This window comes from Acomys minous (assembly GCF_964271855.1).
Source record: "Acomys minous genome assembly, chromosome: 4".
Lineage (NCBI taxonomy): Eukaryota > Metazoa > Chordata > Mammalia > Rodentia > Muridae > Acomys > Acomys minous.
Window position 1 is genome coordinate 2,096,364 of NC_140486.1, and position 10,113 is coordinate 2,106,476.

Genomic DNA, 10,113 nt, shown 5'->3' on the forward strand with positions numbered 1-10,113 from the left:
CCTCTATCCTTCCCTCCACTCTTCCACAGAACCTCCTTAGCTCAGCCTGTTGTATGGCTGTGAGTCTCTGCCTCTGTTCCCATCAGCTGCTGGATGAAGCCTCTCAGAAGACAGTTATGCTAGGCTCCTGTCTGCAAGCACAGCAGAGTGTCATTAATAGTGACAGGGTTGGCTCTCTCCCTGGGGTGGTCTCAAGTTCAGCCATTTATTTGGTTAGCCATTCCCTAAATCACTGTTCCACCTTAATCCGTTCACTTCCTGTTGTCAGGACAAACTTTGGGTTGAGGAATTTATGGGAGGACTGCTGTGTCCCTCAGCCCACTGGAAGTCCCAAATGGCTACAAGAAGTGGCAATCTGAAGCTCCATATCCCACTGCCTGGAGTCTCAGCTAGGGTCATTCCCATAGATTCCCATGGATTCCCATAGATTCCCATAGATTCCCATAGATTCCCATAGATTCCCATGGATTCCCATAGATTCCCATAGATTCCCATAGATTCCCATAGATTCCCATGGATTCCCATAGATTCCCATAGATTCCCATAGATTCCCATAGATTCCCATAGATTCCCATGGATTCCCATAGATTCCCATAGATTCCCATGGATTCCCATAGATTCCCATAGATTCCCATAGATTCCCATGGATTCCCATAGATTCCCATGGATTCCCATAGATTCCCATAGATTCCCATAGATTCCCATGGATTCCCATAGATTCCCATAGATTCCCATAGATTCCCATAGATTCCCATAGATTCCTATAGATTCCCATGGATTCCCATAGATTCCCATAGATTCCCATAGATTCCCATGGATTCCCATAGATTCCCATAGAGTCCCATGGATTCCCATAGATTCCCATAGATTCCCATAGATTCCCATAGATTCCCATAGATTCCCATAGATTCCCATGGATTCCCATAGATTCCCATAGATTCCCATAGATTCCCATAGATTCCCATGGATTCCCATAGATTCCCATAGATTCCCATAGATTCCCATGGATTCCCATAGATTCCCATGGATTCCTAGGAGCCTCCCCCATTCCAGAGATGCCTCCCCACTTCCATTCTCTCTCCCAGTCTTTCCCCATTCCCCACTCTTCCCATACCTAATCCCCACTGTTATTAACACAGGAAATAAATAATTCCACACCAGAAAAAACAACAGAAGGGAATCACACACAGACACACATTCTAACATAACCAACATAAAAATAACAGGAATAAAAAATCACTGGTCATTAAAATCTGTCAACGTCAATGAACTCAGTTCCCCAATAAAAAGACACTGGCTAACAGAACAGATGCAAAAACAGGATCCATCTTTGTTCTTCACACAAGAAGCATACCTCAGCAATAAACATAGACATTACTTCAGAATAAAAGGCTAGGAAAAGGATTTTCAAAGCAAACAGACATGAGAAGCAAACTGAAGTGGTCATGCTAATGTCTAATAAAATAGACTTTCAACCAAAATTAATCAAAAGAGATGAGGAAGGACACTTCATACTCACCAAAGGAAAAAATTCACCAAGGTGATGTCTCAATTCTAGACATCTATGCTCCAAATGCTAGGGCACCCACATTCCTGAGAGAGACATTACTAGAGCTTAAACACACATCAAACCCCACACAGTAATAGTAAAATATTTCGCTACATTATTTTTATAGATTACAAATTGGTTTCTGAAAGATTTTATTTTCTGTATTTGCTTGCATCTGATCCCACAATATTAACTATAGAGCCACTTAAACTCTACTTTCCCGTTACTACGATAAAGCACCATAACCAAAAATGAGCATGAGGAAGATGATGTTTATTTCATCTTATAGGTTGGAGCTCATGGTTGAGAGCAGCAGAACAGGAGCTCAGGGTTGGAAATTAGAGGCAGAAAATGAAGCAGAGACATGGAAGAATGATATTCACTGGCTTCTCTCCTTATAAAAACAAGGACCACCTGCCCAGCACAAACACTGCCCACAGTGCGATGCCCCCCTTGATGATTACACATGTCAATGTCCCACAGACATTCACACAGGACAATCTGATGGTGTCAATTCCTCAAGTGAGATATTCTCTATTCGCAAGTAACTATAGTCTGTGTTAAATGTGAAGTGTAACCCCCCTTTTTTTAAAACAGGGATATTCCAAACAGGTCAATTGGGGCTTATGTGTGATTGCGAAGAGACCAGCACCATTTTTTTTATTTAACTAATTTATTCAGCTTACAACTCAATTGTTATCCCATCACTTGTATCCTCCCATTCTTCCCTCCCTCCCACTTTCTCCCTATTTCCCTCCCAGCATCATGGATGTCAATTCTCCAGGATGTTTCTTATTCTCCTCAGTGTCAGAACATCCATGCAGTAGTCCAAAGGGAATCAAGACTTTATCTGAAACTAGCAGCTGAATTTGGTAATGAGTAAGTTTCTGATATGTGTTAGTAGTCTTGCATGCACTCCACAGGATTAAATCAGTTAAGGAAAGAATCTGAGGCTTAATACCACCTGGCGAGATTTAGAGTCTTCAAAGAGAGGGCAGGGGTGGCCATGGATGAGGTGCAGTCTCAGTTACAGTGGAGATCTGAGAAATGGCAGCACTGTGGGAAAATCACCAAGGACATCTGCAGCAGGAGAGAGCATCCAGCCACAGCCTACAAAAGGAGCTGTATGCGTACTATGGGATGGCGGAGGCAGAAATGAGGAGCCAGACAGCTCGGGGCCACTGGAGCTCAGAAAGTAACAAGTTAGTTCCAGACACTGGACTATTTGATTTTTGTTTCTCTTGATCGCAATATACTGTGGTCTGTTTTTGATTTTATCTTGTTTTGCTTTGCTTGTGAAATGAGCAAATATGTAACTTTTTTTTTTGCAGGAATTAAAGGACTTTGAATTTTAAAGATGTTTCACACTTAACTGTTTTAAATCTTAAAGACTGTGACTTTGTAGTTAAAGTTTGTTTTATGCAGGGATAATAACATTATCTCTTAGGCAAAAGCAACAAAGGAAGGGTAATAGGTTAATGGTGGTGTGTTTGTGTCCTGTATTTTCAAGGGGTCAGATGTGTGGTGAATTTTGGTCAGCCTTACAGAAAGTAGGGTCTCCTGGAAGGAGAAAACTTCAGTTGAGGTAATACCTCCATCAGATTGGCAGTGAGTATATCTGACTGGCATTTTATTGACTAACAACTAATCCATAATATCCTAGCTCACTGTGGTCAGTGTCAACCTTGGTCAGACGGTCCTGAGTTATATATGACAATAAGCTGAATAAGCCAAGGGAAATAAATCATGTGCATCATTCTTCAATGTCCCTGTTTCGTTTCCTGTATGGTGTTGCCTGTACTGATTTCCTGCTTTGTCTTTGCTCAAGGTTGGACAGGAACCTGTAAGCCTAGTGCACTCTTTCCTCTCCTTGTGGGAAGCCATGCCAAATTCTGCCACATCAGAAAACCAGTGCTTAGGCTGCATGCTGTGACCTTCCACCTGCTGATCTCTGCTGGAGGAGGTCTTTGTGTTCCAGGCCATCCTTGGACTATTTACCTTTGAAAGAAGTAGGGAAATCCCTACTGAGAAACACCTGGAGGGTTAAGAAAGTTCTTACAGAGAGCTATTCAGGCTATTGTGTTCTTGCCTTGGGAGCTAGGGAAAGAGGGGTCAGAATAGATCCTATTGACCTCACTATGTAAAGTCTTACTCGTTCAGATTAAAGAGAAATCTTGATCAGAAATTTCCTGACTTGACTCGTTATTTCTTGCGTCTCTGTATCCTACTTTTAATCCCCACTCCCTCTTTCAGGTGAACCCTGATTCAGTTTTTCCCGCTGGCTGGGACCCAGCATCTCCTCACTTGCTTTGACTTATTGTAATATTGAGCACAGCAGTATAAAGTACATGAAAATAACTTTCATTACTTTTTGTTTGTTTGTTTTTGTTTTTATATTTATTTTTCAAAAAGAATCCAGGCATATTCTTTGTATCCCAAACTATGAATAATATGTTGATTTTAACATTTGGGTAAGTCTTTGTAGGAAAAAGTAGATCCTCTTTGAGAATACAGCATGTATCTTTCCTTACAAGTATTGGCAGATTAAATTCCCTCCCTGCCTTACACATGCACACACACACACACACACACACACACACACACACCATACAAATGGCTCCATTCCCAAATATATTTAGCAGTAATTTTGGTGCAAAATGTTATGTCATAAACTAAATGGAGAAAGAAGTGTGTATTTGTCGGGAGCAGAGAGTTTACACTCAGAATCCGGAACAAAAGAGTCAGGCCAAGAGCAAGTGGTACGATTTAGCAAGAGAGGTTTATTAGCAATACAAAGGCAACTACAACAAAAGGCAGGGGCTAAGGCTCCAAGGCCAAGCCACCAATACCATTTCATTACACTCTTAAAACTATCTTAATTCTAATAGGAGTAGCATTTAGCATCTTATAATATCAATGTTCTGGGAGCTTATGCCATTAGGGTATACGACCTGACATCTCGAAGTTCTGCCGAACAGGTTCGCTGCTGCGACTTGAATCGGTTCTCGGGTTGTTATCTGACAGCATGTCTGTCCGCTCCGTCCGGGGGGAAGCGCCCCGTTGGCTGGCAGCATTTCAAGTGATCATGGTGGCAGCGAGAGAGAGAGAGAGAGAGAGAGAGAGAGAGAGAGAGAGAGAGAGAGAGAGAGAGAGAGAGAGAGAGAGAGAGAGAGAGCTAGCGAGCGAAGAGGAGATTGAAGAGAGCTGGCTGCTTCTTCTCAGGGTTTTTATACTTACTTTAGCCTTACCCTCTCTAATTCACACATCTAGCTTTCTGCGTCACTCTTATCACTAACTTGCAGTCCTGGCTGCTCCTAGGTCAGAACTTACTACTAAGGTTTTATCTATCACTCACACATCTGGTCAGACGTCAGCTTTTTGGGCTGTCAGCTATTTTCTACGCTGGGCTTTGAAACAAGCCCTGACATGTAGCTGCTTCCTACACTGGGCTTTGAAACAAGCCCTGACATGTTTATTACAGTATTGCATACCACTCACAAATTGTTCCGTTCCGTATGTAAAGCTTTCTCTCACTGAATGTGTGAAGTACAACATGTTTTTGTGTTATTGGAAATATTATCAACTATGGAGTGAGGAAAACTAATTGAGCTAGCCAAAAAAAAAAAAAAAAATCAGCTTTTAAAGGTTTTATGTGTGAGCAGAGACATTGTAAAACCCAGCTACAAGGACATCAGGGTGGTCTTAGTGCACTTCATTGCGGAAGACTGACCTCATCTTCTAAGGGTGTAACTGTGAGCCAGAGTGCCTGCATCCGTTGAAAGGGGAGGAATTCACAGAGGAGCCAGTTCGCATGTTCACTGTGCATATTTCAGGACATGTACTCCTAATGTTGAGTTATAGTCTGCTGTGATTACATTATCAGGATGAGGTCCCAAGCAAGAGGGTTGTAACACGGTGCAAACAATTTACAAATATGCATCTTTGTTAATTTGTACATGAAAAAGAGTGTATGTCTTCCAGATATGTATAAAGAACATATTTTTTTTCAGATTTCAACAAAAACATTCTATGCGTAGTGTCTACGAAGGCGCCTGGATTAGGAGCTCTCACAAACTTAGCTCTGCAGTGTCAGGGACAGAACAAGAAGCAGAACATTAATTTCTTTCATTGTCAACATATTTGAAAGATGTATATTCAGTATTTAAATGACCTAAGGATTTTTTCACAATAGTATACTGGGTAGAAATATCTTAAAAACAGGCTCTATACTTGTAAACATTTGAGACTATTGGAGAATTATGACACTTGGAGAAAATTCTCAGTCTGCATCATACACGCAAGGCTAAAATTTCCCTGGCTCAGTATGGAATCTATAAGGACAGGTCTATCACTCCGACCTAGGATTTTATTATCTCCATTTCTTTGGTTCTCCAGGCTGATCATAAATCATGAAAGGCATGCAGCGACTTGATGAGAGGACAGAGTTTCCTTTCAGTATTTATTGCCACTTCAGTACAAGAGAAATGACTTTTATGAAACAACAGATTGAATGGCACTACAGGGTTAGAAGACACACTATCCGACATGTAATAACTATTAAAAGTATCCTATATATTTGGTAAAGACTTTCGTGGATCATTTACTCACCTCTGTAACATTTCTTACTTCACAAATGATTATTTTACAGGAAAATGCAAAGTAGAAAAGATTGGCAGATACAGATTCCGTTTTAGAATTTCAGATAGCTGAGTATCTGCTTTTAGTTTGAAAGACATTTTCAAACTATTAGTTTAGGCACACAAGTCTCCTCCTAACCAAATCAATTTTTGGTTTTTACTCACGTGGAAATATCTTATCACTTGTGAGAATTTTGGTGCATGTGTCTGCTTTGCTTTGGATCATCTTGCTGTAAGCATGCACTGCAGGAAGAAAGAGATCTCAAGGAATGTCACTCCAGCGTGCAGCAGTTTCAGGAAGATAAAGACACCCAGCTCACTGGTTATTTCTAAGGAATAAGCCGCAGAAGGATGCATTTCTCTGTTGTTCCCATGCACAAGAAGACCTAAAATACTGAGTTCAGAATGCCCACCTATGTGGCATAATTAATTATTGTAATAAAAGCCCTGTTTCCAAAACTAGGGCAACAACCGTCCAGGCTTACGTATCATGATAATGCTGGATATCTTTATGTGAGTGTAGATATGAAGCTTGAATACACAGTTTAGTGATATCAAATAATATACATTATTAGAAAGATAAAATCATGATGAATACAACCATTTAACAAATCCTTTTAATCTGACATTAATTCCATGTCACTTTTTTTATACCAACATAGACTTAATCCACAAAAACAATACATGTTATAATTACGCAATCCTGGAGATTAGTGGACTGAAATTTACCTTCAGGGATGAATCCAAACCCCAACTGACAAAATTATTAGTGAGGCTGGTTCCTGTATGAGTAAGACAAAAGGTCAACCACCCTCAACGACCCTTTACTGACTTTTATTACAGTGAAGGATAAACTGTGTCATGTTTCTGATGGACACATTAAATTTTATTTATGAGGTACATGAGAAATGCACAGAGAGCTGTTTGTCTCTAGGATTAGACAAAGAACCAGAAATTAGAGCTGGCATAAGAGCTGTGTTGTTGAGCCAGGGAAGGTGGGCATAATGGGTTCTGTCCAGGTCAGGAGAAGTTCATGATTTTCCAGTACAAAGATGAGTTATTAATACACTCCAAAGAAGAGGGCCACACAGTAGGAAGCATGTCCTTGTGAGTGCGAGACAATAGTTCCCGCTTCTTCTTGTCCCTCAGATATCCTGCTGCCTGTCCACTCCTTTATCTATTTTATTTGACAGAAAACAGATTCGGGCCACGGGATTGCCTGAAAAAATGAGAGAATGTTTATTTTTTAAGTTTTAAATTTTATATGGAGTATTATAGATAACTAATGAAGATTTGGGTTTTTTGTTTTGTTCTGAAGTCCAGAGTTAATATGGGATGATTGTATTTCTACTTTAGGAGTGTGGTGGGCGTGTGGAACTCAATAATAGTTCTTGGTATATTTGAGAAGCTGAGCCTTAAATGTAAGGTTTTTCTTGGTGTTCTCACACTGGTTTCTAGTATCAAACTAAGATTTCTAACAATCTTGAGCTTAGGTGTTCAAATATATCCAAAATCCAGTAACATTACTGAAAAAATATATATATTTCTCCTGCGCTGGGCTCATTCTCTGATTTGTCATTCATATATATATGGATGTAAATATATATATATATACATTGCAGTCTAAAAGATACATCTATATTGCACATAAACCAGTGGATTTTATTTATAATTTACATATCTAAAGGTTTGGTAGAGTTATTTGAGAATCCCAATATTGAGTACAAAATTGCCTCATACTTACTTCTTTTTTTAACACTGAAAATGATTTTATCTAAAATTTCTATCAATAAAAAATATCAAAATTAAACAAAAAAAAAACAAATTAAGCAAAGTCCCATAAAAATAATGACATTATAAGAAAGGTCACATTCTCTCCGATGACATTTCTCATCTTTCTATGACAAACTGGGAGTTGTGATGTGGAGGGGACGAGAGTGGCGAGGCTGGCCACCAACACAGCTTGATCCTCAGCAATGAAATGAAACCTTTTATTTCACACCTGTGACTAAGGCTTCTGGCTACAACTTGGTGACACTGAGGCACAGGGTGCCATGTACATCTACCAACAAGGGATGCCCAAAGTAAGCCATCCCTCCCAACCTTCACGGGAATTCTAAGTGTTGGAGTTTTTGAAGCCAGTGGTGACAGTTGCTCATAGAAGCTCAAGTGTCTTAGCTGTGCCTTCCTGGAAGTCACTATGTTAAATATAATCCTCTCTGAATTTGTGAGTCTTGCAATTTTTCTATTTTAGAAGAATAAATATTCATAAAGTTCTTGCGAATGAATCTATCTGGCTTCAAATACTGCACCTATGCACGTTGTTGGGCCACATTGGCTGTGGCCCAGAGCTGGCAGACCCTCCTACTGACCAGGCAAGAGAAAGTGCGAAATTGTAAGGTGTGATTTATTATTGCTATTTTGTTTTTTACACTGACTACATTGTAAAATCAGCTTTCAGTATACTGGATAGCATATTTGACAAAGTTTAGACTTAAGATTTTTCAGATAATGATTTCTGTGTGTGTCCTCTTCCCAGGGAGATCACAACTCCTTTCACAGTAACGAGGGAGCCCAGAGAAAGGAATCACTTTTTCCCCACACTGGTAACAGCTGTCTCGGCTGTGTCCTCCAAGTCCACCGCTTCTGTAATAGGGAGTCCGCTGCTCTTTAGCGTGTTTTGAGCCTCCTGGCTGTTAGCTCCTTCAAGTTGGACCACCAGTGGCATCTTGTGTTCTATCTCCCGGCACACCTTGGTGATCCCTTTGGCAATGTTGGCACAGCTGACGATCCCACCGAAGACACTGAAGAAAATAGCTTCCACCTTGGACTCAGATGTGAGCAGTTTGAATGATTGGTAGACTCCGGCTTCCTTTACCCCACTTCCAAGGTCCAAGAAGTTAGCTGCCTTCTCTCTATTCAGGAAAATGGTGTCACAAGTAGCTATGGGCAACCCAGAGCCATTCAGGACGCAGGCGATGTTCCGGTCTAGTCCTACGTAATTGAGATGGTATGCGGCAGCTTCATTTTCACTGGGCTCATTCTCCAATTTGTCGTCCATAGTACGTATGTCCGATTGTAAGAATTCAGCGTGGTCATCAAAGTTTATCTTGGCATCAAAACAACCAACGTATGCTTCTGGAGTTTCACCAAAGAAGGACCCTTCCACCTGCTGTCAGTCTTCAGGAAGAGATGCTACAGCTTTTGAACCTGATCTGCAGCCTGGCTTTTCGCAGGCCAGAGGAAGCCCAGATTTTCTGCCATGCACTGGGCCTGGCCACCCTTTATCTCCTCAAAGATGTGAATCTGCTCCTTAAAGATGAGTTCTGGATTGGGAGCTGTCACTTCTTTGATTTCAATGCCCCCCTGGGAACAGCTGACTGTTACAGGACCGTTGTGGGACCAGTCCGTCAGAATGGCCAAGTAAATTTCTCTAGAAACACCCAGGGCTTCAGCAACCATCACCTTAATCTTCACACCTCCTCTTGGAGTTTGTTTCGTTGCTTGATTACGACCAATCATCTACTGAGCCAGCTGTCTTACCACTTTAGGGTCTTTGGTTGAATGAACACCTCTTTTCAAACGGCTATTGAAGACACCTTTTACTCATCCTCCAGATAGCATATTCTAATGGCAGAAATTAGCCCCATTTGTGTTTGGCTGACATTTTATCAAATAAAAAGGCCAACTGAAGACAAACACTGGAGTAATCTGACAGGCAAGATTGCCACCACTTAACTAGTGCTATGTGGGAGAGGCACAGTGTGAGTGCCAGGCCTTGCTCAGTCAAGTGCTTGGTGGATTAACTGGGATGGGCTGGCATTCATTGGTGTTTCTCAGTGTCGACAAAGGAGTTTCTGACTTCTGGAGGAGGCATGTTATCTTGGTTGTTTATGTTTATTTTTCTTGTTGTAGATATTTGTTGTG

The 10,113-nt window shown here is 40.9% G+C and overlaps 1 pseudogene across 1 annotated transcript; it reads right to left on the minus strand.

Moving 5' to 3' along the window:
• Positions 1–8,773: 8,773 nt before the first annotated feature.
• LOC311596125 (succinate--CoA ligase [GDP-forming] subunit beta, mitochondrial-like) lies at positions 8,774–9,723 on the minus strand (annotated as a pseudogene). The gene has a single exon. The product of its transcript is annotated as a succinate--CoA ligase [GDP-forming] subunit beta, mitochondrial-like (transcript).
• Positions 9,724–10,113: the final 390 nt, after the last annotated feature.